The sequence below is a fragment of the Stenella coeruleoalba genome, assembly GCF_951394435.1.
Source record: "Stenella coeruleoalba genome assembly, chromosome: 8".
NCBI lineage: Eukaryota > Metazoa > Chordata > Mammalia > Artiodactyla > Delphinidae > Stenella > Stenella coeruleoalba.
Window position 1 is genome coordinate 52,857,275 of NC_137154.1, and position 27,920 is coordinate 52,885,194.

General features: G+C 55.9%; 1 protein-coding gene across 3 annotated transcripts in view; it reads right to left on the minus strand.

Moving 5' to 3' along the window:
* GDPD5 (glycerophosphodiester phosphodiesterase domain containing 5) overlaps positions 1-27,289 on the minus strand; it is a 92,376-nt gene extending 65,087 nt beyond the window's left edge. For all 3 annotated transcript variants that reach the window (XM_079929988.1, XM_079929987.1, XM_079929989.1), the window contains exon 1: positions 26,268-27,289. The gene's annotated coding sequence lies outside the window, so the exon portion shown is untranslated. The remainder of the gene's footprint in view (positions 1-26,267) is intronic.
* Between the last annotated feature and the right edge of the window lie 631 nt (positions 27,290-27,920).

Consider the following 27,920-nt stretch of genomic DNA (forward strand, 5'->3'; position numbering starts at 1 on the left):
GCCACCTCCCGACCGTCACTAATCCCCACGAGGCGGTGCAGGCAGGGCTGGAGGTGGGGTGGCACAGAGGCAGACTTCTCTGGAAGGGGCTATATCAGGGCATCAGACCAGCTCTGGCACGGCTGGATCGACTGCCTGACGTCAAGTAGTCAGGAAGAACCCTGAGGGCTGGGGCCAGGTCCGCTGGCTGGGGAGCTCTGAGGGATTCTGCCTCTGGGAGCTGAGAGACAGTGCCAGAGCCTGGGGCTGGGGGAACAATAGGGGCTCAGGGCAGCTCTCAGAAGGTCCTGTCTGCTGCTGACTACATACACGATCCTGGGGCACCCATTCTGCACCCCCTTTCTAACAGGTGGGCAGAGCTGACACTTAATCGGTGCTTCCTCTGAGCCAGGTTCCGCCTGGAGAACTCTGCCTCTGTTGGCTCCACCCACGTCCCCTGGGACCCCTTCTCCATTCTGAGTCATTCCAGGTTGCACCGTCCCTTCCAAAAGCCGAGAACTGCAGGGGCGTGTGGGTGAGCTGCCGTCAGGCTGCCTGAATCCCTTTGCCTGTGGGCATGGCTGTTGCCCAGGGCCCCTTTACCAGGGACCCCCTGGGCAAGGTCTAAGTGCTGCAGCACCCTTGCCCCTGGCAGCCAGCTCTGGGGACTAAGCCAAGTACCCCCTCCGAGGGGCTTGGCTTGAAGTCACACTCTTGCTTCTCCTCTTTCTGGTTCTACTTTCCCTACCCCCTTAGCAGTTTTCTTCCCCCTGGAAAACTTCTTAGTAAGTCACTCTCACACGAATCCTTATTTCAGTGTCTGCTTCTAGATCCCCCAACCTCAGACAATTATGAGGTTAAGTGCCATTAGTTTTCCCATTTCAGAGATGAGGAAATTGAGGCTCAGAGACTCAAAGTTGTCAAAGACCCCCACGCGGCAGGCATCGGAACACAGACTTGAATCGAGGTCAGCCCCATACAAAGCCTGAGCACTGACCCCTCTTGCCCACCGCCAGTATCATCGGAGCCTGTTTACATCTCAAATACCATCCCCTCCTGGCCATCTGAGCTAATCTTTCTTTTTCTTTCTTTCTTTTTTTTTTTTTAATTGGAAGGAAAGCAGGAGACTCTGTAGATGATCCAAGGGGGATGACTAAGTCCTTAGATTCCTCTCGTTGGCTCAGATCCTGTTTTGGTCAATCCTTGTGAATCAGGGTGGGTCTGACATTCTGGGAATGCAGGGAGACTTCAAACCAACTTCACGAAAACAAGTTGTAAAAACACTGGCCGCCACTCAAAGCGGCCTGCTGATGAGCTTGGCTCCACGGAGCAGGGTTGAACAAGTTCACCAGAAGGGAACACACAGCAGGAAAGACTCAGGCTAGACCCAGAGGAAGAACTTCCCAGTAACTGGGAGCTGGCCCAGGCATGGTCATGGCCTCTTCGGGAGCAGGTGAATTGATGTCCTGACCTTCCCAGGCCTTACTGGTCTGAAGCATCTATGAAGTCCCCTTGGTGAGCGCTGAAGACAAAACCACGGGAGGCCAACTCCGCCAGCCCCGAGCTTCAACCACTGACCTGGAACCTGGTTTATGAGGGTGCTCTGAGTTTGTGGGGTTTCTGCCTCCTAGGAGGTCAAAAGTGGGGGCCCCCGATCCTCACACCCACACCCAGCGTGGATGGAGGCCCTGCAGCTGGCAGAACTCAGGGCGGCACCTCCCCTGCCCCTGCTCTCTGCAGCCAACCCTCCGGGGTGCAGAGGACCATAGCAGGTGTTTATAGGTGCGCATCTCCCAGTTCATTCCCCTCCACCCCTTTCCAGCTAGCACCCCCTTCGCCCCTTCCTTCTCATCCAAATTTCTGAAAGACTTATCGACACCCACGTCCCCACTTCCTCCCTCCCACCTGTTTCTAAATCCACTGCCCTCTGCTCCCACCAAGATCAACGATGCCCTCCACGTGAGAAAGCCGCCTGGACGGTTCACTCCTCCCTGACACATTGGCCCTCGCCCTCCTGGAAACGTCCTCCTTCCCTGGCTTCCAGGACACCAGTTGCCTCCTCCTCCGGCTGCCCCCCTGCGCCTTAGCTGGCTTCCCTCTCTGCCCAGTCCAGCCCCTCCCTCCTGCCCCGCCCTGCACATTCTTCTAGGGCGATACCACCACTCCTGTGGCTTCAGATACCCCGTCCCTGCCCGGACCAAGCGCAAGGCCCAAGTATCCAATGACCCTCTGATCATCCCCGCAACAGGGACCTCACACCCACAGTGGCCAGGTGGGAACTCATCACATTCCCCTGAACCTGTTCCTCCCCCTTTCTCCCAACTCAAGGCGCCTCCATCCTCGCAGTCTTCCAGGCCTGGAAGACCAGACTTACCCTCCATACCTCCCCCCTCCTCACACTCCCAAATCCCACCCGACACAAGCCCTGCTCTGCTCTCCCCGCCCCCCGTCCCCTCATCTCCCACCAAACGTCCCTCACGTCCCTCTGCTCAGGCTCCTCTTGCAGGAAGCCCTCCTTGACTCTCCTGGCACTCAAGCCGGCCTTCTTCTGTTTCCGTGTGCCCTGTACAGCCCTAGTTCAGCAGCCACGCTGGTGTTTGGCTGCACATGTGATGGCCAAAGCCTGGCTCCAGAAGTGCATGGCCAGGGCCTGGTCTGACTCTGGGTCCCGGCACCCAGGCCGAGCTCAGCGCAGAGCGGCCCCAGGAGAGGTTTCCCAAATCTGGGAATTGTCTTTCTGCTGAACTTGCCCCATCAGTGAGGTCTGGATCTCCCCACAGCCCACAGGCCCCTGGGGCAAGGGCTATCTCTTTGTTCTGCTAAAACACATGACCACTTAGTCCCCTTTTAGAGGCATTCTAACCTGTCTGCCTTTACAAGATGTGGCACAGGGCCTGCAATGTGTATTCGTAGACATACAAAAATACACCAAGCGCACACTCCCAGACAGACCCAGGCAAATACTCATGCTTACTCGGTGCAAGCACACGGGCTCATGGAATACGTGCAGATGTGCAGACAGGCCCGCACAGACACAGCTTCCCGGAAGTAGCATGCCTCCTTCGGGGCACCAGCCTCCCCGGGCATCATGGGCTCCAGGAGTCAAGGTTGGTTTGGCCGGGGCTGATCTCATGGATGCAGTGCAAGGGTCTGGGGAATGCCGGACCCCGGAGGACCTCTATCTGCCTCAGCCCTTCCTTCCCTCTGTTTCCACAAACTCTTCCTCTAGGAAGCCCTCCTTCATCACGCCCTTCCTCTCAGCGCTAGGGGAGGAGGCTGCCCGCACGGGGGATGCTCCCTGGATCCCACCCCAATCTTTCCCTTGGACCCCTTCTCATACATTATACAAGGGAAGGGCTGCACCAGCCCAGTCACAGCTCAGAGCTTTTAGGATCAAGATCCCCTCTTTTCCCAGCCCTAGTCCTGCCCTGCCTCCAAATCACGGCTCAAATGTCCGTCCCGAGTAACCCTTGGCAATTCCCTTTCCAGGTGCGGCACCGGCATCAGAGAGCTAACGACTCAGCACTCGTGGGTTCATCTGATCCTCAGGACAGCCCTGCTGGGGTCGGCGTTCTCACGCTCCTCTTACAGACGAGAAAACTGTGGCTCGGAGAGGCGAGGTGACTTGCCTCGAGGTGACGAGGTGGCTACACAACTGCTAAGACTTTTTTTTCTTTCCTTGAAACCATATTCCCAGCCATGACCTCTCTCAGGAGGGAGCAGTGGCCTTAGAGGGGGGCTGGGAGCGGCGGGCGGAGGGCCTGGCGGGGAGGAGTCCCGTGCGCCACCACACGTGGCTGCAGCCACACGAAGGGCCCCGAGGAGGGCTCCTTAATTAACTTGCTGCGGGATGTGGAGCGAGTCACTGGGCCTCAGTTTCCCCACCTGTGATGTGACAGGGGGCTGGATACCACAACCCCTGGCGTCAGTTCCATCTGGACCTTGCAAGGTTGCAGAGGAGGAGGGCTGTTGGAAGGGGAGACCACGAGGGGTGCAGGGGCTGTTCTCCACAATGGGGTGGGGACAGAGGAGGCGGCCACTGGGTGTTCTCTGGCCCTGCCGGCTGCCCCAGGGTTGGCTGCCAAGGCAGTCACCGCCCCCCCCCAGAGGTTGGTAACCTTCTACCTCCCTCTGCAGGAGAGCTAATCAAAGCAGAGAAAAAATGGCAAAGTATCCCATATACTGGAAGGGGTGGGAAAGCAAGCCAGGGGGATGCGCACAGCACATGCAAAGCTGAGGCAAACGCCCCAGACGAACACCTGGTATGAGCCCCATCATTCCTGTCCTCTCTCCCTACACCCCTCACCCCTGCCCCAGTCCTGCTGATTCCACCTCAGAAGTGGCTCCTCCAGTGGAGCACTCCAGCCCCTCACACTTCAGCCGAGGGCTCCCTGGGACCTATAGGAGCAAACACACCCCATATACAAAGCTTTTCCCAACTAGACCTCCATTCACCTTCCTGGCCTCCCACACAGGGGAGCCCCAGCCAACCGGAGCTAAGTCCCTGCCCCAGGGACTCCACTCTCCAGCTCCAAACCTTTACACAGCTGGTTCCCTCTGTGTGGAATGTCGACCTCCTATAGATCCCTCAGTACCCAAATGGGAAATGCTGCTGGTTAATGAACTGACATCTATAGTGGGAATCAGGTCCTAAAGTCAGCACACCACAAGTAAATTGCATACGGTCAAAATCACCCTTGACTATATATAGCTATCATTTATTTACAATGCCTAGGCATTGTTCTAGATATTTCCTGTGTTTTGATTCATCTAACTCTTACAACTCCAGCAGATTGTATTTCCAAAGACATCTGCAGCAATATCTCCCATCCCACATGCTCTCCTTATAACTCTGTCCCTCTTGCCATGGAGAGGTGGGGTCTATGTTATCACCCCCCCCACCCCCGCACTTGAATCTGGGAGGGCTTGGGACTAATGGCTAAAGTGACACTACGAGACTTCCAAGGCCAGGTCATCAAATGTGATGTATACTGTGGGGAAGCGCAGATGAGCTCGCAGAGAGAAACAAAGCCCTGAGACCACTTGAGTAACCATGAGTCAGAACTGCTCAGCTGAGCCCATCTTAAATCCCGACCTATAGAAACCGTGGGGTTAAAGTGACTGTTCTTGCATAAAGTCACTAAGTTTCCAGGCGATTTGTTATGTAACAGCAGTAACCGGAACATCACTAGCCCATCTTTAAAGAAGAAGAATCTGAGGCACAGAGAGGTTAAGCAACTTGCCCAAGGTCACAGAGCTGGTAACCAGCAGAACCAGGATTTGAGCCAAGGCAGTTTAGCCCCAGAGTCCACACTATTCACTGCCATGCCATACTAAATGCCTCCAAGGTCTGATTGGTCTCCAGGACCACAGCAGGCCTCAGGGAGCGGTTGCTGAATAAATGACCAGGGAAGGGATAAACAAAGGAACAGCTGAATGAGTGTGAAAAAAAAGCAGAGTGAGCTCCCAGGTGCAAGGCAAGGACCTTAGATGAGCCCGAACCATGTAAATGAGTCTGACACGAGCCCCTTGTCACCTGGAGAAGGCAGTGATCAGAGGAGCCTGGCAGATGCCACCCACCTCTGCCTTTCACAGATAAGCCTGAGATGCTCGTCTCCCTGTTCCCTGCCTCCCTTAGCCCTGCATGCTGCAGAATTATCCCCTGGAGAGCCAGTCCCTCCTAAGAACAAGGCCTGCGGATCCTGGAGCCTGCAGCGGGAAGGTTCCCAGGCTGGGAGGCTGGAGACCTTGGTCTCATCCCAGCATGGCCAAGGACTGGCTGTGTGAACTTGGGTGAGTCCCTGACCCTCTCTGGTCCCAGGTGATCTCCAGTGACACTGTTCTAAGACTCATCAGATGCTGAGCTGCCCTGGTGGATGAGGGTCAAGGTGAGCTTCAGTACGTGGGTCCTATAAACCCCAAAAGGGATCTGACCCTAGGAGGAAAGTGGTAACAAGAATGAATCCCCCTACCACTCACCAGGAGCTCGCCGTGTGCGGGCACCTTTCCGTGCATCCTAGCAGCAACCTCATTAGGCACAATAGCAAGTGACGAAGGACCCAGACCTGCCACTCAAGTGATGCTGGAAGCCAGGATCTGACCCAGGCCCATTAAACTTCAAAACTTCCGCTCTTTCCACAATAGCAAGAGACAGAAGCAACCCAAGTATCTATTGATGAACAAATGGATAAACAAAATGTGGTATATACGTAGGATGGAATGTTATTCGGCCTTGAAAACGAAGGAAATCTTATCAGGTGCCACAACACGATGAACCATAAGGACATGATGCCAAGTGAAATAAGCCAATCACAAAGAGACAGACACCGCATGATTCCACTTATATGAAGTATTTAGAGGAGTCAAATTCATAGAAACGGAAAGTAGAGTGGCGGTTGCCAAGGTCTGGTGGGAGGATGGGGAGTTGTTGTTTAGCGGGCACAGAGCTTCAGGTGTTTGAGATGAAAATGTTCTTGAGACCTGTGGTGCAACAATGTGAATATAATCAAGACTACCAACTATACTCTTAAAAATGATTAAGGTGATAAATTTTATGTTATGTGGCTTTAAAAAAAAATACCACAGTTATAGAAAGATTCCCACTCTTGGAGTAGAGAGGGAGATTAGGAAACGTTTTATGGGGGACAGTCCGGGCTGGCTTCACAGAAGAGGGGACATTTAAGTTGGGCAGGGTCGGCGCAAGCATAGATGAGTCTGGGGCACTACAGACAGAGGCTCGGGCCTTTGGCCCTTGCCTCCCTGCCTGCCAGGATCCAGCTGGCTCCATCCCCCGGCCAACCCCAGGCCCCCCAGATCTCCACACAGAGGCAGCACCCCACAAGGGAGCAAGCATCGGCCTGGATTGAAGAAGGGATTTCTTGAACACCTACTATGTGCTCTCAGGCCCACTTACTTCATGACCCTGTCCTTCTGGGGCCTCAGTCCTCCCGCTTGTACAATCAGAAGGTGACCTGGAATTCCTTCCAATTCGCACACTGGGAATCATCTCTGAGGGGGAGGGGAGGTGGGAGGCACCAGTGACCTGCTGACAGGGGGACCAGGACACTCCTGGTCAAAAGCCCAGGAATCAGAAGCTGCAGCCTCATGATCCCACCCCAGGCAGCCTCTGCTCACTTCAGAGTAGAAATCTGAGACCCAAGGGATTTGGGTTCATTCCAACTCTACAAACAGGGGCCTGTACCTACTATGTTTGTGACAGGATCACAATCTAACCTCCCAATCCAGTACTGGAGCAACACAACTGCACTGAGGGACAGCGTCCTCCGTGCCCAGGGCTCTCTCCAAGAATCCCACTCTCACCTCTCCCCTGACTCAGGAACCCTTTGTCCCCAGAAAGAGCAAGGTAGGACAGTCCTTGGTTTCGATCCCAGCTGTGCCAAGCACAAGCTGGGCCTCAGTGTCTTCGTCTGCATTGTGGGGATAAGGACACCTCCCCTGTGAGGGTTAGAGGAGGCAAGGGCACAAAATTCTGAGCCCAAGGTCTGGCATGCAGTAGGTGCTTAATAAATGGCCCCCATCATTGGCTCTCTCTTTGAAGACGAAGCCACTTTCATTGATCTGTTTGTTCCTCTCAGAGGCTGGTTTGTTTGTTTGAATTCTTCCCAGAAGAGATTTTCCCTGGCACTCCTGGGGAACGCTGAGTGATGTTCCCAGCCAGCCCCAGGAAGGAGAAGGGAGGAGCAATGAGCTTTACTTGATGGAAAAAGTCAAATCATCATCATGTGGAAATGGGAGACAAGTCCTAGGGAAGCCCGGCGGCTGTCCCAGCACCCTTCACCCACCCTCTCCCTCCACCACCCAGGAGGACCCACGGTGACCCCAGATCCTGCTTCATAAGCTCCCTGAGGCCTGGCTGGGAGGCCTGATATGATCAGGTTGCTACTTAAATGGCACAAAGCCTTCTATTCTTAGCTGAGCAGAGCCCTAGCTCCCTCCCAGCTGCCTGTCAGAGCTACCAGCCGCGGGGGTGTGGGCCTGGGGCTCAATCATGACCACAAAGAGGCGGAGGGCGGCCTTGTGACCTGACTGAAGCCCGAGGCCAGCACGAGGGGGCTGCAGAGTAAGCCCCCGACCCTGGGGTGTCCAAGGGGTCTGCAGAGGGACTACATAAGGCTGGTTGGAGATCTGGATCAGAGGACTCCTAAGGTCACTTCTGACTCTCAAAGTCCTGGTTTCAAAGGGCCAAGATTCTGAGGTTCCATAATCCAATGCTTCCAAGATTTGGGAAAGATTCTGTGGTTCTAAAGGATCAAGTTTCCAAGACACCGAAGAAGACCGGAGGCTGGCTCTGGTGTGTGCACGTCCCCGTCCGTTTAAGAGGCAGAGGATCCTCAGCTCCATCCTTACCCTGGGGCGCCTGGCACGAGCGACACATACAGCCCTGGTGGACTCAGCACTGAGGTCAGCAATGCTCCCTGGCCACCCAGATCTGCTGCGGGCAAGAGTTCTTGGGGAATTTCTGGGTGCTGCTGGAGACACTGGGAAAGGAGGAGGGGACAGGCTGAAGCTGCCCTGAGGCCCACCTCACCAGACAGTGCTGGGCAGGGCGTCCACTATCAGTGTCTGCCCTGTGCTAGCAGGGCCAGCATACCCCCGTCACACAGGCTTGGAGAGGCTGGGGGACCTGTCCAAGGTCAAGGCTGGGACATGGAGGGTGAGAACTCCAGGCCTGGCTGGCTTCAGAGATCATTCCTCGCCTCACACTGCTTCGTGTTAGCCCACAGCTTCCTGGGATCACCTCTCCCAACATCCTCTTTTAGATGCAAAACTGAGGTCCAGAGAGAGAAAGGTCAGGTGCTCAAGGTCACAGGGAATTGGTAGCAAGCCAGGCAGAACTGTTCCCACTGACTGTCTCCCATCCCCTGACCAGGTGCCTGTCACTGATCCTTCTCTGGATCCTCCCTTTCTGCCCACCCAGATCCGGGCTCCTGGGGCAGAGCTGTCTCCTGCTCCTTCGGTCCCCAGCACAGCAACTGCTCCACAGGGTCATCTGAGGGATGAGCTGAGAATCAGGGGATGGGATGGTGGGCCACAGCCTCATGCCCAAGGCTGGCCAGCTGAGCACAAGGGTGACAAGGTCTGGAGAGGGCTGACCCTGACACATGTCAGGAAGTTCACAGGGGCACTTGTCAGGAAAACTCAGAGGTTAATTAACCAGCTGTCCCATTAAGCAAAGCAAATGAGGCGCCACTGAGCTGGCTGTCGCAGAGCCTGCTGGTCACCAGAACGGGGAACAAACAGTCTCGGCTTCCTGAGCCACTGGCCCGCACCCCAGGCCACCCTCCCCCAAGCACCCACTATGCATCAGTAGTGCTTTTTGTTTTCCCATAGAGTTTACAGGTAATTTCTCATCCGAATCTCACAACCCTGAGGGTTAGGTGTCCTTTTATAGGAACAAGGAGACCAGGGACTCGCCCTAGGCCACTGGCGAGCACGCAGAATCCGGACTCACACCCAGGGTTGCTGGGCTGCCTGGTCCCAGAGACGAGTTCCTGAATGCCCCGGCGAACCAGAGCCTCCTGTGCTGGGCTCATGAGCGTGAGAATGTATCTAAGCGGCGCTGACCATTTCACGGAGCCTTGAGTGAAATTTCCTCTTTCCTGCTTACAGAAATCACAGGCCAGGTATCTAAAAACCCAACTGCTTTGCTCTGGGCTGGAATTAAATCCTTTCTGCCAATAGGTGGCCTACTACATGCCCAGCACCCTAGTAGGTGTCCTACCCACTGGGTGGTTTGATTTGACCTTGCACCAACCTTGTGAATTTCAGCCTAGGCTGAATCTCAGACTGGTCATGTTACAAATCCAAGGTTGCACGGGCACGGGGTGGAGCTGGGACCGGAATCCAGGTGTGTCAGGGCTTTTTTTTTTTGCGGTACATGGGCCTCTCACTGTTGTGGCCTCTCCCGCTGCGGAGCACAGGCTCCGGACGCACAGGCTCCGGACGCACAGGCTCAGTGGCCATGGCTCACGGGTCCAGCCGCTCCATGGCATGTGGGATCTTCCCGGACCAGGGCACGAACCCGTGTCCCCTGCATCGGCAGGCGGACTCTCAACCACTGCGCCACCAGGGAAGCCCCGTGTCAGGGCTTTTTAAGGTCGGAGAGGGGGACAGATGTTTATGTTCACTGGGCTCTTCAATAAACCGTTTAAGTTTATGCTGCTACTCTACTAGTATCCTGCTCCTTGCCTGCCCCCCCTGCCCCCAACTCCATGCCAGCGGAGGCCAAGGGAGCATCCGTGATACCTCCGGGGCCAGTCGATCCCAGTCTGCCTCCAACCCCCAGCCCTGGTGGGGCCAGACACCATCTGGGAGACCCTTAGGGACAAGGGCATTGAGAGGGACCCTCAGAACTCTTGGGGAAAGGAGGCTGGGTACAGCCCAGCCCTGCACCCGATCCTGGGCAGGGTGGCTTTGACTAAACACTCTGTGTGACAGGCTGTGGGCCTCCCAGAGGGGTACCCTAGGCCCTGCTGAAATAAAGCAGCATCCACACCAGAGACCTGAGTCGCTCCCACTGATGCCTCCTGGGAAGTGGAGGGACGGAGGGTGACAGTCTTGTTCTGCCCCCAGGGACATAGGTCAGAGTCCCCTGTATAAGACAAGCCCTGTTGGACCCAGCCTGTGAGCAGAACAGACAAGGTGGGGAGGGAGAGTTCCTGACATATGCCCCTCACCCTTCCCCAGAAGCCACACCCAACGCTCTGCAGGCCTCCGGGGTACAGCTGGGGAGGGGTGGTGTCTGGTCCCAGGGCTCAGGAGACCGGAGGGGCAGCGCCATTTCTCCTCCAGTTGGAAGGCACACAGACACAGGAGTGCAAACACGCACATGGCCTGCATGTGCACCATGTACATAATTCATGGGCTCCTATCGCTTTGGCCTGGATAAAGTGTACCCAACAGAAGCCCGCGTGATGAGTGAGTGGCCACCCGGGAGCACTTCCGGGAAAGGAGTGAGTGGGCCAGAGGGCTAGAGGATTGGGGGGGGGGGGTTGGTTTACTATATGCCTTCACAAATTTTATCTCATTGAATTGGCACAAAAGCCCAGTGTGGGAGTTAATATTGTTCCCATTTTACAGATGAGGAAACTGAGGCTCAGAGTTCAAGTAACTTACCCATTTTCACACAGAAGGAAGCGGCAGAACTTCCTGCCCTACGGCAAGCTGCTTCATGCACCCAACACTCAACCCCAGCCTGGCTCAACGCCCCTCCCCTACCCAGTCTGGGGCCTTCGAAGAGCCATCAGTGAGGACATCCTGAGCTCAGCAGGCTAACTGCTGAAAGAGAGAGAGAATGAGGAGCAGATTCCTCCAGCAGAGCTAGCCTGACCTCCGCCCCAGCAAACGTCTGACCCCCCAACCAGGGAGCCTCTGCCCCTGCCCAGCTAGGGCAGCCCAGGAGACCTCGAGGCTGGGGAAGAAACAGTCTGGTCCTCCCATGCGTACATGCCAAGAGTTCCTGAGAGCCCTTCAGAGCTGGAGGGGACACGCTAGGTGACCTTGCCTGACTATGAGCATGAGGAACTCAAGGTCCAGAGCAGCGAAGGACTTGTCCAAGGTCCCAGAGCGGAAGAGTCCAGTCAGTCCATAAACCTACCAGGCAGCAGCCAGGTGCTGGGGACACTGGGATGAATGGCCTGGCCCTCAAGGTGCTCCCAGTCACGCAGGCACCCACTCAGCTGGTGTTCAGACCCTCGTGAGCTGCCCCAGCCAGCTTCTCCAGCCCCATCTCCAATGTCCCCCCTTTCCTCCCTCTTGCCCCCATCACCCCGGGTTCCTCACAGTGCCCTGAAGGTGTAACCCACCTGTTGACACCTTTGTACCTTTTCCAAGAGTGTCCTCCCCAGCTGGCCAGAGCCTGCCCACCCCCTCCAACCCCCAGGTAAACCTCTGTTCTTCTGTGTAGAGCCTCACCCCAGCTCCCTCACCCCCCAGCTCAGGCTGATGGAACCGGAAGTGCTCCGTCCCCCCGCTTCCCTCCCTCCCTCTTCTGAGCTTCCCCACACTCCTGACAATAGCTGCACTCCCTGCCCGGGGTAACTGCTCCTGGTACGATCTCCCTTACACCCCTCAGGACCCGGGACTAAAGAGCCACTGAAGCAAGTAACTGCGTCACCCACTCACCTGCCACGAAGACCCAGAACAATGAAAAAAAATCACTTCTTCCTTTTAAGACTAGTATTTGTCTTTCTTTAAAAACCCTTAGTGTGCCCGGGGAAATGAAATGGAAGGTTCTTAGTCAGACGCGTCTTGGCATTTCCAAACGCTGGCTCTGTGCCTGGCACACAGTAGATGTCTGAGATATGCGCGTTTGGTGGCTGAAAGAATCAAAATATCTCCGCTTTCCACTTCCCCTTGCTGCCTGAAACTCCGCCATTATTACCAATTCTTTCCTGGGGCAAAATGGTGCTCCCTGGGATCCTCTCTCAAAAGGCGAGCTGCCCTGGGCAAGAAACAAGCTCTAGCTGGAGGCTTCTGTGCAAAATGGGAAAGTGAGGGTTCGCTGATCAGCTCTGCCCAGCGTCTTCTCTAGGCTATCTGCCCTAGACCCTGCTCTGTGACAAAGGAGCTGCATGTTCAGACAAGCTTGGGAAAGGCTGGTGGCACCCGTGCCACCCGCCGGGGATCCCTCATTCATATCAACACATTAAAGGGAGAAGTCCCATTCTGACTTATGTGACCTCGCATTTCCCAAATCTGTATGCGTCCTGGGACCCCTAACCATCCCAGGGAACTAGGGCTCCCCAGAGCCCTAGTCCGGGCAGTGTGGACTAGATGGTGTGCCCACGACCACTGCAGGACAAGTATGTGCACTAAAGGGTGTTTGAGGCAAGCCCATATTCCCCCGCGATGACCATTCCAGAGGCAGAAGATCCCACCCAAGCCACTAACAACACTCCTTTGTGACAGAAGCAGTAAATGAACGGGGCATCACGTGGCTTGCAAACGGAGCCCAGAGGAGGGAAGAGGTAACAGGCCAGCCTGGAGACCTGAGTTCCCATTGCAATTCTGTGTTCACTGCTGGCCACTAGGCAAGGGACCTTCTCCTGCTGAGCTCTGCTTTCATTGTCTGCAAAACAGGGATAATGCCGTTCTCAGGGCTGTTGTGAAAATGCAGTGTGGTACTGCAGGCAGAGGCGGATTATAAACTGTAAAGTCCTGTACTGGCATTTGCTATGTACATCATGATTTCCCTGCATGTGCTGCCAGGAGGGTGTGGTCATGTCTTGATTGATCACAAGCCACTGCAGAGGTCCTCAATCAGGATGGATGGATGGATGGATGGATGGATGGATGGATGGATGGAATCCCTAGCAAGACCCAGGGTCAACAATGGCTGGATGAATAGTTATGAATGAATGAATCAATGAACCAATTCTAATAAGCTCAATTGTCCCATTTCTCAGTCCCCAGCTGGTAGAAGCAGCAAATTAGGAAACACACACAAGAGCAAGAGGGGAAGAAAAAGAGATGCCGGGCTGCTGGAGGCAGGTCTGTGGGCAGCAGAATGAAGGTGCAGGGGGAGAAGAGTCAGGAACCTACAAAGGCAGAAGCTGCTGCTGAACAGGCGAGCAGCCCAGGGCCACGGGGTGCAGGGACCAGCTGGTCTCGGCTCTCCCAGCAGCTCAGTCAGTGTTCACAGGGCCCATCCCGGGACTTTAACCACGTGGGCCTCGTGCAGGGAAAGGAAGCAATCACTCCTTTTCACAAAGATTTCCAACCCAAACTATTAAAGGGTTGTTTTTAAAGGGAACAGGGAGCAAGAGGAAGCCTCAGGGACACAAGCCGTAGCTGCCTGAAAAAATACTTCTTACATTTTTATACCATCTCATCAACATATTCAGGCACAGGATAAACATTTTTAAAGTGCCTACTGTGTGCCAGGCAAGTGCTGTTAGGCACTGGGCGGAGGGGACACAAGGCCTCTTCAGTGTCACACATTAAAGACCTGGATAGATCCATGAGGTGTTGGGTCACTTGAGGACAGAGAAGGAGGTGTTGGAGAAAAAAGGCCACAGGCAGGAAGTCTGGAGGATGAAGCTAAATCACCACGTGACCTCAGGCAAGTCACCTTCCTCCTCTGAGCTTCTACCTTCCCATCCAGAAAGTGGGGTGGATGATAAAAAATCACAAAAACTACATTGCACCAGGCACTGGACCAGTGCTTACAGACCTTATCTAATGTGCACAACCAGCGAGACAGCTGTCGGTATTTGTTGCGGGGGGGGGGGGGGGGGACGTGGGGGTACGATTGTCCCTTTCACAGATAAACACACTGAGGCTCGGCTGGGTACTCACCTGCCTGAAGGCAGAGAGGCGGTGGGAGCTGGAATTTAAACCCAGGTTGGTCTGACTCCAAAGCTCACCCTCTCCGGCCCTCCCAAACAAGTCCCACACCGCCTCTCACAGATTGCCGGGAGGATTCGGTGACATCATGAATATCAAAGAGCTTTATAAAAGGTAAACTATCATGGGTCCAGAACCAACAAGAAATCAGTCTTGATCCTCCACAAAAGCACACACTATAGTTCACAGGGGCATTCAGAACTGGCCACAGCCCAGAACGCCTGGGCTCCTGAGCCCTGCACCTCCTTGGCCAACTTCTTCCCAGGGAAAGGGCAGTCCCAGGAGCCCCAGCTAACCCCCCACAGCCCATGGGGTCTCCTCCTAGACCAGAAACGGCCTCACTCCTGACCACCTTGTGTTCCACCCTGCTGAGGACCCGGAGGGCATGGCTGGGCCCGGGGGCACTGGGGGCTGTGCAGAATCAAGAGCCCCAGGCTCCTTCACCCTACTGACATGCTGGTCGCCTAATCTCTCCGAGCCTTGGGTTTCCCACCCACAGAGTGGGGGATTAAAGGAGACTTCACCTGGGAAAGACTACTCCAAGGAGGGACTCAACAAACATCACTGACCTTTGGTTGGATGAGTTTAACTGGGTGAGCCGCAGGAAATCCAGGCTCTCAAAATCCCTGGCTGAGGCGGCAGGCGCTACCTCACCCACCAGGAATCCCCCATCTATCTAACGTTAAACTCGCCACCTGCCCTTGGGAGCCCTGGCCCGAGGGGTGGACTCAGCTCCTACCACCTCCGGCACCAGCAGGACCCTAATCTACTGGCTTCCCAGGGTGGCTGGGGCCCAGGTACGTGAGAGGGAGGAAAAGGGGCTTCAGATGAACTGCACTCATCTTTACTGGAGACACCTGGGCCCCAGGGGACAGACATCCTCACAGGCCTACTGTGGCCCAGAGAGGTTGCTAACTGGCTTCAGGCCACACAGCAAGTCAGGAGTCAAGTGGGTGCTGGGACCCAGGCCTTCTAGGCCTAGCCCAGGGCTCTCTCCACTGCCCCAGGGTCCCAGTTTTGGAGCATGGGTAAGACTCAGAGGGGAAGAACAGTGAAAACAGTCAAGATGAGGCACCCACCCCCAAGGCATGCTGGTCAGGAGGCCTTGGCCATTGACAGCGGGGGCCCCCAAGACACAAGGTGAAAACCAACACCCAGTTGCTCTGTTTTGCCTGCCTCGCTCACTGCAGGTACTGATGGGGCACATTTGTATAGAGAAAGGGCTCAGTCTGCTTCTGCAGAGTCCTCAGCAAGAGGAAGGAGGTTCCAATTGCAGCATAGTGGATTTAAATTAGACACAAGAAAGAACTTCCTTAGGCAGCATTAGAAATGAACGGTGCACAGAGAAAGGGAGCAGGATGAAGGTGGTTATGGAGTCGCTTGTAGAATACAAGATGCTATCTCATCCATCATGTCGTTTTAGCTTCAAAACACCTGGAAGGTAAGTGTGGCTGTCCTTATTTTCTAGGTGGGCAACTGAGGCTCAGAAAGTTTAAGTGACTCGTGCAGTGTCTTCAAAGCTCTGCTCTAAAGAGGTAGAGCTGGGCTTTAAAGCCAGGACTGACTCGGAAGCCCACACTCCTCCCTTCTCAGGAAGGCCTCTGAGATCAAGGCACTACCACACCCACCACGGGCATCTCAGCGCTCCTCCTCAGACACCCAGGGCTGAGCTGTCAGAGATGCCACGAGCATTCCCGCCAGGGAGAAGAGGGAGTGCTCAGTGGTGGCCAGCTATAAGGAAAGGGCTCTGCGTCCCAGGCCTGCCCTGCTGCCCCCAAGACGCCACGCCCCAGGGGCCTCGCCGATGCTTTCCATGCGATGTGGCCTGACATCTTCTGTCTGATTGTGCACCTGAGCTCACCTGACACCAACCTCCCCGTACACAGCCTTTGCCCCACTCCGGAGGTAAGGCTGTCTCCAGCAAGGCCACCCTGGAAGCTACCTGCACCTGATTTGGGGGAGGAGGCATGGACCAACGAGGGCCCCTGGGGTCCCTGCCTGCTCTGCAGCAACAGGGTGGAGGGGAGGCCTGGCTCCTCCAGCCACGCTCAGCACTTTGTGAGTCACTGTCCCAGCCCTGGAGGGCTTGGTCCTGTTCTACTGCTGAGGAAACGGAGGGTCAGAGCAGCCAAGCCACTTGCCCACAGTCAAAGAATAAGAAATAATTCAATCAGAAACCGAGCCATGATTCAAACCCACAACTGCCTGATTCCAGAATCCAAGTGTTTCGCCAGCACATCACTCTGCCTTTGAGTGCAGCTGCTGCTCGCTTGCCACGGCCCCTAGGGCCACACCTCCATGCTTTATACTCACCCTTCCCCCATCCTAGGATGCCTTTCCCATCCAAGCTGAGCCAGCAGAGTTCCTAGCCTACCTTCAAGACTCATTTCAAATGCCCCCTTCTCCATGAAGCCCCCCCTGATTTCTCTCATTCTCATCTGACCTCCTCTCTTTTCATTTGTCTCCTGCTCGGAGCTGCCTGGCCTGCCCGGTGAGGAAGAGACCTGGCCTGTGCCCCAACCACTCCCTGCCCCTCTGGCCTCAGGGCTCCTCCGGAGCAGCGACACCAGTGTCCTCTTCCTCCCAGCTCCCGGCACAGACTGGGCAGCAGAACTTGGGGACATCTTGTCCAGCTGCTTTCTTTCACAGACGGGGACACTGAGGCTTGACAGAATGAGAAGCCACTTCTCACAGGACATGGTTTGCGGGAGAGGACTGGGGGGAGGGGTGGATAGCTGACAGGTGAGTGTCCATAATGGGGCCAGGCTGTGGGGAACTGTCACAGCCTCATCACTGGGGCAGAGTCTAGACTGAAGGCGGTGACGGTCCCCATCCTCGCATTAAAGGTCTGGCCACACCGTGGGTTCTGGGCTCCCACTGTATGATTTGTGATCATGGTAAAAGCTGTCATTTACCAGGCACTTCCTGCTCGCCAGGCACCATCCTAAGCACTTTCCGCTCATTCATTCATCAGTCCTCACAACAACCCTGTGAGGTACTCTCTGTTATTCCCATTCCAAAGATGAGGAAACCCAGGCACAGAGAGATTAAGGGCCACATCGTTGAGTTCCCCAGCCATATTACGGCAGAATCAGGATTTCAGGAAAAATGTCTGGTTTCAGAGCCTGCGTTCTAACTGCTACTCCATGCTTCCAGGCAAAGAGGGACAGAGACACAGGCTGGAAAAAACTCACAGCCAGGTCCTCTGAGGACCAGTGGCGGCAGAGCTGGGCCAAGTGGTGGGCGTGGTGGCCAGGGGCCAGGGCACCAATCTCAAAGGGGTGCTAAGGCACCTCTGGAAAGATGGGTGCCCCCAGAACTCCTCTCCCCGAGAGGATGTGACAGTTGGGATGCTTTGGTTCATCTCTGGGGTGGGGGCTGAGACCCCCTTTGCAAGGGATAAGCTCAAGTACCAACAGATGAGCTTTAAACTGCATCCCAAGGAGGGTGAGTCCAGTGGACCTCATGGCTTTTGACTGACAGAGTGAGGAATGCCTTCCGTTTGCCTCTCTGGGCCCAGTCCCCTCTACGTGGGGCCCCAGGGGCTGATCTCAACGGACTGCCTTGGGTTAATGTGTCGTTGGCTTCCAGAAGGTTCACCCAGAGGGAAGCCCCAGTGGGAGACTGCAGGAAGGAGGAAAGAGAGTGGAGGTTTTATTCCCCTGCCAGGTCTCCTGGGTTAACAGGGTCCCTTGGCCACAGCCTCTGTCCATACAGCTGACACCTTCCTCCAGGGCAACTGCAGCTCTGGGAGGTAACTGCCCCCAGGTGCTGCACTCCCTTTTTTGGTTTGCTCCACCCCACTGTCGGAGCAGCTCACCCGGGGCTGATATACCCTCTCTGGCGGGGCCAGAGCAGAGGAGACCAGGTACTATCGCCAGTGGCCCCTTTCTGCAGTCTTCTTCTCGCCCTCAGAGCCTCCTCTGAATGTGCATGGAACAAATGATTACACAATCGCGGTTTGCAGGGGTGCCCCACACTAAGCCTGCAGGCCTCCACTGTCTCAGCCCGGCCTGGCCCAGCAGGCCATGAAGGGAGGGGCAGGAGGCAGAGTTCGGTGAGGACAGCCACGGCCAGCGTGAGCGCTCACTGTACGGTAGGCACTGTGCACTACATACCAAGTACTTCATTCTCTTCTTAAAACCCCCCCAAGGAGGCCAAGGAGGTATGCCCTATTTGTGCATTTTACAGAAGAGGAAACGGGCGCTCAGAAAGCTGAAATGACTCTCCCAGGGTCATATTTCCAGCAAGTGACAAAGCCAGGACTCAAATTCAACTTTCTCTGCCTCCAAAACCCATCCTGGTAGCTACCTTGAAATAATTTTATTGGATTGGCTTTCAACAGAGACAGCTGACTTAAACGGGGTCAATTATTGGTGAGGGCCACACAGAGGCCTCCAGTGTCTCCCCAGTACCCTCCCCCGAGATGAAAAAAACCCTCTGGCGTTCTTCAGTTCTCCCAGGTGGGATGGGGGCCCCAAGTGGGTGGCGCAATTGGGTGTCCGAGTTGGACAAACAAGCAGATCCAGACAAGGCTTCATTGTTAAGGGGAGCCTGACTCTTTGGCCATTTAAACAAAACCAAGCAAGACAAAATGCTTACTGCCTTATCTCTTAGAGAGAAGGGGGATGGGAAGGGCCCCAAGACTGGGTGTTGATCCTTCCCCCGCCAGCCTCAGGTGGTTGGGGCACTAGAGAGAGCACTGCAGGGGGGTCCAGGGTCTGAGTCCAGCAGACTCTGCCACTGTCCGTGACCTCCTACTGCACACTGCCGACGTGCCCGGTACTGCACCACCGGTGCCTTCTGCGCACGGCCTCATTTGGTCTCTATGAGAGATTATTGTTATTCCTGTTTTCAGACAAGGACACTGAGGCTCAGAGAAGACACCCAAGCAGAGAGCAGAGGGGTGTTGGAACCCAGGTTTATCGGATTGCAAAGTCTTTCCACTTCCCTGTTTCTCCAGGGAGAGCAATACCGCAGAGGAGGGAGCAGCCTGGAAGCAATGAGCTCCCTGTCCTGGGGATGTGCAAGTCCAGTCTGGGGATGCCGTAGGAGGTGGCCAGGTGGCTCTGAATCTTGGCTGTGCTTTGACATCACCTGCAAAGCTTTAAAAACTATTGATGCCTGGGTCTTGCCCCAATTTTTTCTTTTAATAAATTTATTTATTTACTTTTGGCTGCACTGGGTCTTCCTTGCTGCACGCGGGTTTCTCATTGTGGTGGCTTCTCTTGTTGTGGAGCACAGGCTCTAGGCACGCGGGCTTGCCCGAATTTTTAAAAGTTCCCTAGATGATTCTAACGTGTGCAGCAAATTTGAGAGCCGTGAGCCCAGATGCCCACTACAACCTCTCCCACCCCACACCTCTTGAAGGAAAGAAGGGCTTTGTTACTCTGACCCATTTACGAGAGGGGCAAAAAACAGGCAAAACGTAAGGGCCGAGGTCGTGTCCTCGGGGCCCCACCACCAACCACCGAGTGTAGGCAACATGAGGGGACCCTGACTTCAGAGGTGAACTCCTTTAAGATACTTGGGGGGTCCTGGCTCCCTTGTCAGTGGAAGAAAACTTTCCCTTTGAGCCTCCTGGGTGGGAGGGTGAGGCGAATTCTTCATGGCCTTTTTTTCCCTCTTTAGTAGAGTTCACTCATTCAAAAGCTAAACAGCTGTAGGATTAATGCTGGAAGACCACCTCCGCCGGTGGGCGTGTTTGGGAGCAAGAAGATAAAAGAACTCCGAGTGAGGCCTGTTTATTCTTTTCTGTAGGAGATTTGGTTCCAGGCCTGGGAAGAGCTAGGACTCTCAGACCTCGGCCCACACTTCCTCCCACCTGCCTTCCTTGTGCCCTCCAGCAGAATATCACAGATGGCAAGACAGCGTGGGGTGGTGGGAAGAGGGAGGCCTGTGGAGTCCAGCAGACGTGGGGTCTGCCCAGACGCTCCTCCTAGCTGGCCACCCTGGACAGGAACCACTCCTCTCTGACCTCATGCCTCGTGCTGACCTCACAGTGGTGCCCGGGTGCGTGTGCGCACATGCGTGTTAAATGATACTTTCCAACTTAGCGCCAGGAGCACCACCTCCAGGAAGCCTTTCCTGACTCCCTCCCTGCCCAGCACTGGACAAACCCAGCCCCTGGCCTTCTCTGCCACATTCTGTCACATTCAGTGTCGTCACTGCTTCTGCATTCTCCCCTCCTGATGAGGTCGTTCATTCATTCATTACACAGAGCAGCTGCCCTGTGCCTGGGATTCATTCCATATGCACTTCCTGAGCACCTGTTCTTTCAGACTCTGCTAGGAGATACAGGCAACACCAGCTAATATGCATTGAGTGCTTATTATGCACTGGGTATTTTTCTGAGTGTTTTACATGTATAATGCATTTAATCCTCACCACAACTAAAACTGTCCCCATTTTACAGATGGGGAAACTGAGGCCCAGAGAGGTTAAATCACTTGCCCAAGTCACACGGCTAGTAAGTGTGCACTCGGGCTGTGATCTGAGCATTGCCCTCTACCACCATCTACAGATGTCGATGGGACCGGCCCCCGCCTTGGGAGCTCGCTCTTCACAATTTGGAAGTTTTGTATCTGTGTTTACTTGTTGAATGTCTATTTCCCCCCCAGACCAAAACCTCCCATCATGTTACGTTTTGTAATACATAATCATGTGTGTATGCAGGGGGAGAGGGAGACCAAATGAACACTGCTTCCCTTGAAGGAATCTTCAAGCACATTGCAGCATCTGCTACCTGGACCCCAGATGGCTCCTCCCAACTGCGTCATTCCTGCCGCTAAGGCCTGAGAAGAACCAGGTCCCTGGACATCCCAGTCCTGCTCCCTGCCTTGAACTTAGCTTGGGGCCTGCTCACTGGGAAGGCGGTGGGAATGGCAGCTCTCCCAATCCCGTCTGACAGAGTCCTCCCCAGGCGGCAAAGTGTCCTCCTCTGGGAAGCCCTCCTTGCTGCCTGGCACATCCTCCCTCCCAGCCTCACTGGATGGGCTCTTCCATCAGCTTCTTACTGAGTCACTTGATCACGAAGCTACTGAAGGGATGGGCAAGGGGACTCACGCTGACAGAGTACCCACCTCTGTGTCAGGCCTGGCACCTGCCGCCCATTGTCTCATTTAACCCTCACAACACTGTGGTTGCCAGTGCCACTTTACAGAGAAGGCGGCAGAGGTACAAAGGTTGAGCGACTTGCCCAAGGGGCAGATCGCATTGCCTCTCCTGGATAGGGGTGGGGGCAGCCACTTTGCGCCAGGCACCCTGCTAGGCACTCTGAGGGGCGAAGGGGAGAACTGGGGTGGCAGAGAATCTATTTCTGACTGGCTGGCAAAGGAAGCAGATCTACACAAGTCCAACCCACAGACCACAGTAGGCGAGTGACGGCTGTGGATCTGTAGCGGAGGAGTCCTGGAAGCTTCTGGAAGGAGGGCATCTTCAGGCCTGGCTAGATTCCTCACTGCTGCACTCCCATGACCGCCACAGGAAGAAGGGCAAGCCTTGGCCTACAAAGCTCTGGTGCCCCGCGGGTACTGCCCTGGAGGCTGCAAAGGGAGGAGAAGCAGCTGTCCAGCCAGCTGTCCTGCCAATGACCCCACCGTGGCCAGGGCCGGCCTGCCTCCAGCCCTGCCAACCTGGCCTGGCCCAGGCGGCTCCCAATCACAGGGTCTTCTCTGCCCAGCTAATGACCATGCTGCCAGCAGCCCTGGCCGCCACCCTCCTTCGGGGGAGGCAGCAGCTAACTTCAGAGCCTGCTGGCCCAGACAGTGGCCGGGCCAAAAATCACAGCCACCCATCACACCACATCCTCTGGCCCTGAGGCTGTGGTCTCCTCTCCTACCTTCCAGGGTCACGAAGGACACTGCAGAAGGCTGGACCTCTGGAAGCTCAGACACCATCCCCCTCACCACAGACCCGGGGAAACAGGACCACAGCATGGGTCTGATTCACCCCAAGTCACACAGTCAGCCAGTGCAGAGCCCAAGGCCCTCTGCTCAACCCAGCACTGTCCTTCCCTAGCCCTGAGAAGAAGGCTCATTTCCAGGCTTTTTACCTGTGTAGTACGCTCTTTTTACCTGCGTAGTATGCTCTAGACACTCCCCACTGTCTAGCTGTGTGACGTTGGGCAAGACAATGTACCTTTCTGAGCCCTGTCTTCCAGGGTGTAGCAGCAGCTACCACCCAGAGTTGTGAATGAGAGGATCTGTAAAACACTTAACACGGTGTCTGGCTCAGAATAAGTTCTCAAGAGCATTAACAATTGCTCGTATCATCATCACAATATTATTAAATGAGTATGTAGATGCATTTTACAAACTGTAACATGTGATGCAATGGTAGGTATTGTTTATTACTAGTACTGTGAAGTTAAAGGTTCAGAGAGGGTGTGACCAGAGGGTTGGGTAATCCAGGAATGTTTCTGGGGGGATTTATGACCTGAATTAGGCCCTGACTGATGTGGAAGTGAGCAGAGCGGAGAAGCCCCATAAACAAAGGGACCACACATGATGTGTTTAGGAGACAGTGGTGAGCAATGCCCAGGGGTCCACGCAGTGGCTGCAGTGGGCAAGGCCTTGAATGCACAACAAAGAGGCCTGGTCTCCATCTTACTGCTAAGAAGGAGTCACAGAGGGTTCTCAATGGGGGCCCCGTGGTGCTTTCTGCAATATGAATTCTGTCTGGCATTCAAGGCCCTCCACCGTCTGGTCACTCACCCACCCCTCTTCTCCACACCCCTCTCTGACCCCACAGATCCACCATCATCGTCCCAGAGTTCTCCCCACCTCCCTGCTTATTACACCATCCCACCTTCTCCACCATTAGCCCACCTCACGGTTCTCGTTCACAGTGAAACACCCTTTCATTAAGTACCTCTCGTGCCATCTGCTTTACATATATGACCTCACAGTCACCCGTAACTACCCTCATTTTACAGAGGAGCGAGCAGAGGCCTGGCTGGGTCAGGTGTCTTGCTCACAGTCTCACAGTGAGTGAGTGGCACAGCCAGAATTCAACCTTGAACTGATGTCGGGACCCCTACTCTCTAAGGCAAGTTGCCTCTAGCCTTAGCCCAGACCCCTTTCTCCTTGATAAAGCCTTCTGGGTTACTCCAGTCCCCAAGAGCCTCTCCGGGCCACCCCTCCTGACCCATTTGGAATCGGAGGCCCACAGCTTGAGCCTGGTTCATCTATAGCTTGGTTTCCACTGTTTCCTGCGGGTCCACCTTGCCCCCCAGTAAGAGAGCTGGGGTTGATATTAGGTCACTTTCTTCCTGTCGCCCCTTTCCCCCGTATCTGAGACTTTGTCTAGCACTGATGGGAACCACCTGCCTCCTCTGGCGGGGCTCAGAAGCTCAGCTGAGCACACAGCAAACAATTTCCCTAAGCCCGCCTCGCAGCGAGGCGAGCCATAAATTATTCACCGCACCTTTGTGCCTAGGGAGGCCAGAGGGAATGAACACCCGCTCCCCACAATCCCAAAGAAAGCCAGCAGCCCTGGGATGAGGGGTCGGAACCCAGAGCCCCTTGCCAGGGTCCCCAAGCAGATTTCTGAGGGCTGTGGGCCCAGGGAGGTAGCATAGGGTAGCCTGACCCATACAGCCGAGCAAACCCATGTCTGCGAATCGGCAACAGTAGCCTCCATTCCAAACCAAGGCAAGTCTGAGAATTTCTCTGGATTTCCTGGTCAAAATCCAAGCTTCCTTTTCTTACAGGGAAGGAAATAAATTATCTGGCCACGTGCTGTATATTTATATCTCATTTAAAGCTCACAACAACCTTGTAAGGGAGGAATTCTAATTTACAGAGAAGCAGCTGGGGCTCAAAGGAGTGAAGTGACTTGCCCAACACCACATGGCCAGTGGGAGGAATCAGAGCAGATTCACGCCGCCTGGTCTGTCTGACTCACTGCCGTCTGCCCGTGCCGCTTAGCCCTCCCCATCGGGAGCTAGTCACCACAACGCCTTTTCCATCTGGGTAGCTTCCAGGGCACCTGGGACGCAGTCAGCACTCAGTTCCTGAAGCAATCTCCAAGGCCCTGTGCAGGAGGTCTCACCTCTCTGCCCCCCAGCTTCCCGCACAAGGCAGCCATTAGGAACAAGCCCAGTCTTGGCAAACAGCAAAAATTCTTCAGCAATTGACAGTGTGCCGGATGTGATGGCTCCCTTATCTGAGCAGGTAACAAACAGCCTGCCTTGACCCCATTTTACAGGTGAGGCTTGGAGCCCTGGATGCATGCAAAAGGTCCCAGGTGGCTCCCCAGCCCCGTTCTGCCTCACTCCAAGTTCCAGCTCCTTTCCACCCCACCGTGAAATGAGATCACAGGTGTGAAATTATCTCATCAAAGAGCAGCTTTGTTTAGATGCAGGGATTATTATGAGAATCTGAATCCCCACGGATGGTGGGGGTGAGGCTGGAGAATCCCAAGCCCCTCAGTCACTTTCCCTTCCAGTTCCTCCAAACACTCCACCCCCAGGGACAGAGCTTCCAGCCTCCAGCCGATCTCTCCACCCTCCCCCACCTCCCAGGGGCTTTCCAAGGTGGATTCCCCCCCACTCCAGGAAGCTGGGCACAGCAGGGGTTAACCAGTCCCGGCCAAGGCCACCGGGGTTCTTACCTAGGCCACTTCCCCTCCCCCTCCCCCTCCCCACCCAGAACAAGAGCCCACAGGGTCCATACCAAGCACTCTTTCACAACGTGCCTCTCCCTGCACAGCCCCAGGGGGGCAGCAGAAGAAGCCCCTGCCTGGGAATCCAGACCCTCAGACTGTTCCCCCAGCCCTAGCAGCCCCAGCTCTGAGACCCTGTGCAACCCGCTCCCCGCCTGGACCAGAGGTGTCTTGTAGGTTCCCTTGTCCAGGAGAGGCTGAGGTCAGACCTGAGGTTGGGGCCAAAGGCTATGGGGCTGCTGGTCTGTCTCAGGCCCCAGCACCTTGCACACAGATTCTCACAACAGCCTGATACAGGGTCACCCAGACCTCACATCAGGGGTGGGAAAACCCCAGCCAGCCACCCAGAAGATGCTAACTTGGGAGGGGGAGGGGACACCTTGAAGGATGTTTGGGAAGGTTTTCTCAAGTGTACTTCTGGCTCAACTACTCACTTGCTTTAGGACCTCAGCAATTGGCACCCCCTGTCCTCAGGCCTCAGTGTCCCCCTTACTAATGTGAAGGATGTGAGCTGGGTGAGTGCTGAGGGGCCGTATCTCCTGCAGTTCTGATGGGCTGTGACCTAGGGACCTCTACAGTGTGTTCTCCCATCAGATAAGCAGCGTGTCAGGACCTCCGGAGCGTCTTAGAGACACTGGAGTCTGGCACACAGGGTACAGGGGCAGCTGCTCTGTCAGAGAGGGAAGCTGTGGAACTGGGAAGCTTCCCACTTCTGCCCTCAACTCTGGGTCACCCTTCCTGGGAGGTGACATGACAATGGAGTGGGAGGGAAAGAGGCCAGGAGAAGCCACGTCCCAGCCTCAGGATCAGCTCTCCGATGCCCCAGTGGCCCCCACCTCGACACCCCCCCCCCGCCCCACCTCCTGCCATGCGGCTCTGCACTTCCTTTCTTTCTCTCTCCATTCTCTGCTCCTTTCCCTCTCCAGCATAACACTCCTCCCCAGTCTCAGCACCAGAGTAAAAAGAGCAGGGTCAATCAACCCCGTTGAACCTCAGTTTCCCCATCTGTAAGCGCTCCTAACAGCACACAACACCTTCTATCACACGGAGTAGTGAGCCATTTGCGCAAGGGTGGGGCGCGGAACGGCACACAATGGGCGCTCAATAAGTGCCCGTTTTCTCCCTTTTCCTCCTCCCTTTCCCGCGCCCCCTCCTAGCCAGTTCCAGCCGCAGCTAGTACCCAGTGCACACCCGCAGGTGGCCCCAGCGCTGCCGGGATGGGGTCGGAGGCCGCCCGGCATCCGGGGCTCTCTCACCTGCACTTCTCGGCTCTCTCTCGTGCTCTCTTGGGGGCAAGCGCTCAGCTTCTCGCCTGGGGCGGCAGGAAGGTGGCAGCTTCGACTCGAAGCACCAGCCCAGTCTGGTTCAGTCCGACTATCCAGCCCGCCTTGGACCCCTCACGGGGCGCTGAACCCGGGCCGGGGTTTCCTGGATGTTCGCACGGTCCCAGGTCCGAAGCACCGGATTGGAGGCAGCTGAAGGTTCGGGTTTCGGGCAACCAGAGTCTGGAGGCGTCCGGGCTGCTTTGCACTCAGTCACGGGGCTGGGGGCACCCCGCCTTAACCGCGGTCGGAGGGCTGGGGGCTCCAACACACACTATAGAAAGGCTGGGAATGAGCCCTTAACCCTAGAGCCGTATGGTGGGCCAGGAGCGTCCCTCGCCGGTGCACTGGATCAGGGTCTGGGGCTCGGGGCGCCCCGGCCACACGCCCCGGACCGCAGGGCAGGGAGCGTCCCGGCGGAACCCGGGTCTGGGACAGGCGGGGCAGGGCAGGGCGCCGGCGAGGAGGCGCGGAGCCCGGCGGGGAAGTCTTCTTAGGTTCGGATTCGGCTCGCTCTGCAAAATGGGGCGGTCCTCGGCGCGGCAGCTGACTCCAGAGCTCCGGGCCGCGGCTATACTTCCTCCTCTTTCCCCGGCTCGCTAGCCGCTCGCTCAGTCCCGCGCCGCAGCCGCTGCCACCCCCGCCGCTGTCACCCCCGCCGCTGTCATCCCCGCCGCCCACCCCCACAGGAGCTGCAGTCGAGCCGGAGCCGAGCAGAGACTAGGTACCGCCGCTCAGCGCCGGAGCGCCTGCCAGCGCGGCCCCGCCCGAGTGAGGGCGGGGTCATCCTGAGGCCCCGCCCCACCCCGGCCACCGGCAAGGGGCGGGGCGAGCTCCAGATCCCCTCCCCACGGTCCCGCGCCGTTGGTCAGCGGGAGCCAATCAGAGAGTGGGAAAAGAGCGGAGGTCTGCGGAACGTGGGCTCTACCTCGGAGAGGGCGGGGCAGAAGTGGAGAGGTGCCGCCCGAGAGAGGACAATGGAGGGGGAGGTTGGTTTAAAGAGCTGAGCGAGAGGAGAGGGTAACCTGGGGACCCGGATGGAGGGAGAGGTGGGGAGGGCTGGTTTGTCTGGGACCTGGGGTGGGGGAGTCATGGGGTAGGAACAGGGGTCGGGGTGGGAAAAGGATTAGGATGTAGGCTAGGTGAGTTATCCGGGGTAGTGGAGTCCCCAGGGATAGTGGAGCCCTCGGGACTGGTGGGACACACCCTCACAGTACCCTTCTCCTTCCCAGCTAATAGGGCTCAGCGCGAGGAGGCGAGCTTGGATGCAGTGAAATATTCAGGTTTCAGGAAGCGGTGAAAAACAAGTTTCTGAAGATAAAGCGCGGATCTTCCTTCAACATTTCGCCTTTTCCAGCGCCCATCCGCTGGGAGGTGCGTCGTTGTCAGTTTTAAAAAATAAGTTAAGAGCAGAGATGTGTGAGGACCACACACACAGACACACACACACACACACACCCTCAAGAGTACTGAGTTCTGCCCTGAACTTCTGTCCTTCGCCCCCCACCCCCCCAGCCTTGGGGCTGGAGCTGTGTCTGATTTATCTCTGAGTCCCAAGCACCTAGCACAGGGCGGGACACAGAGCTG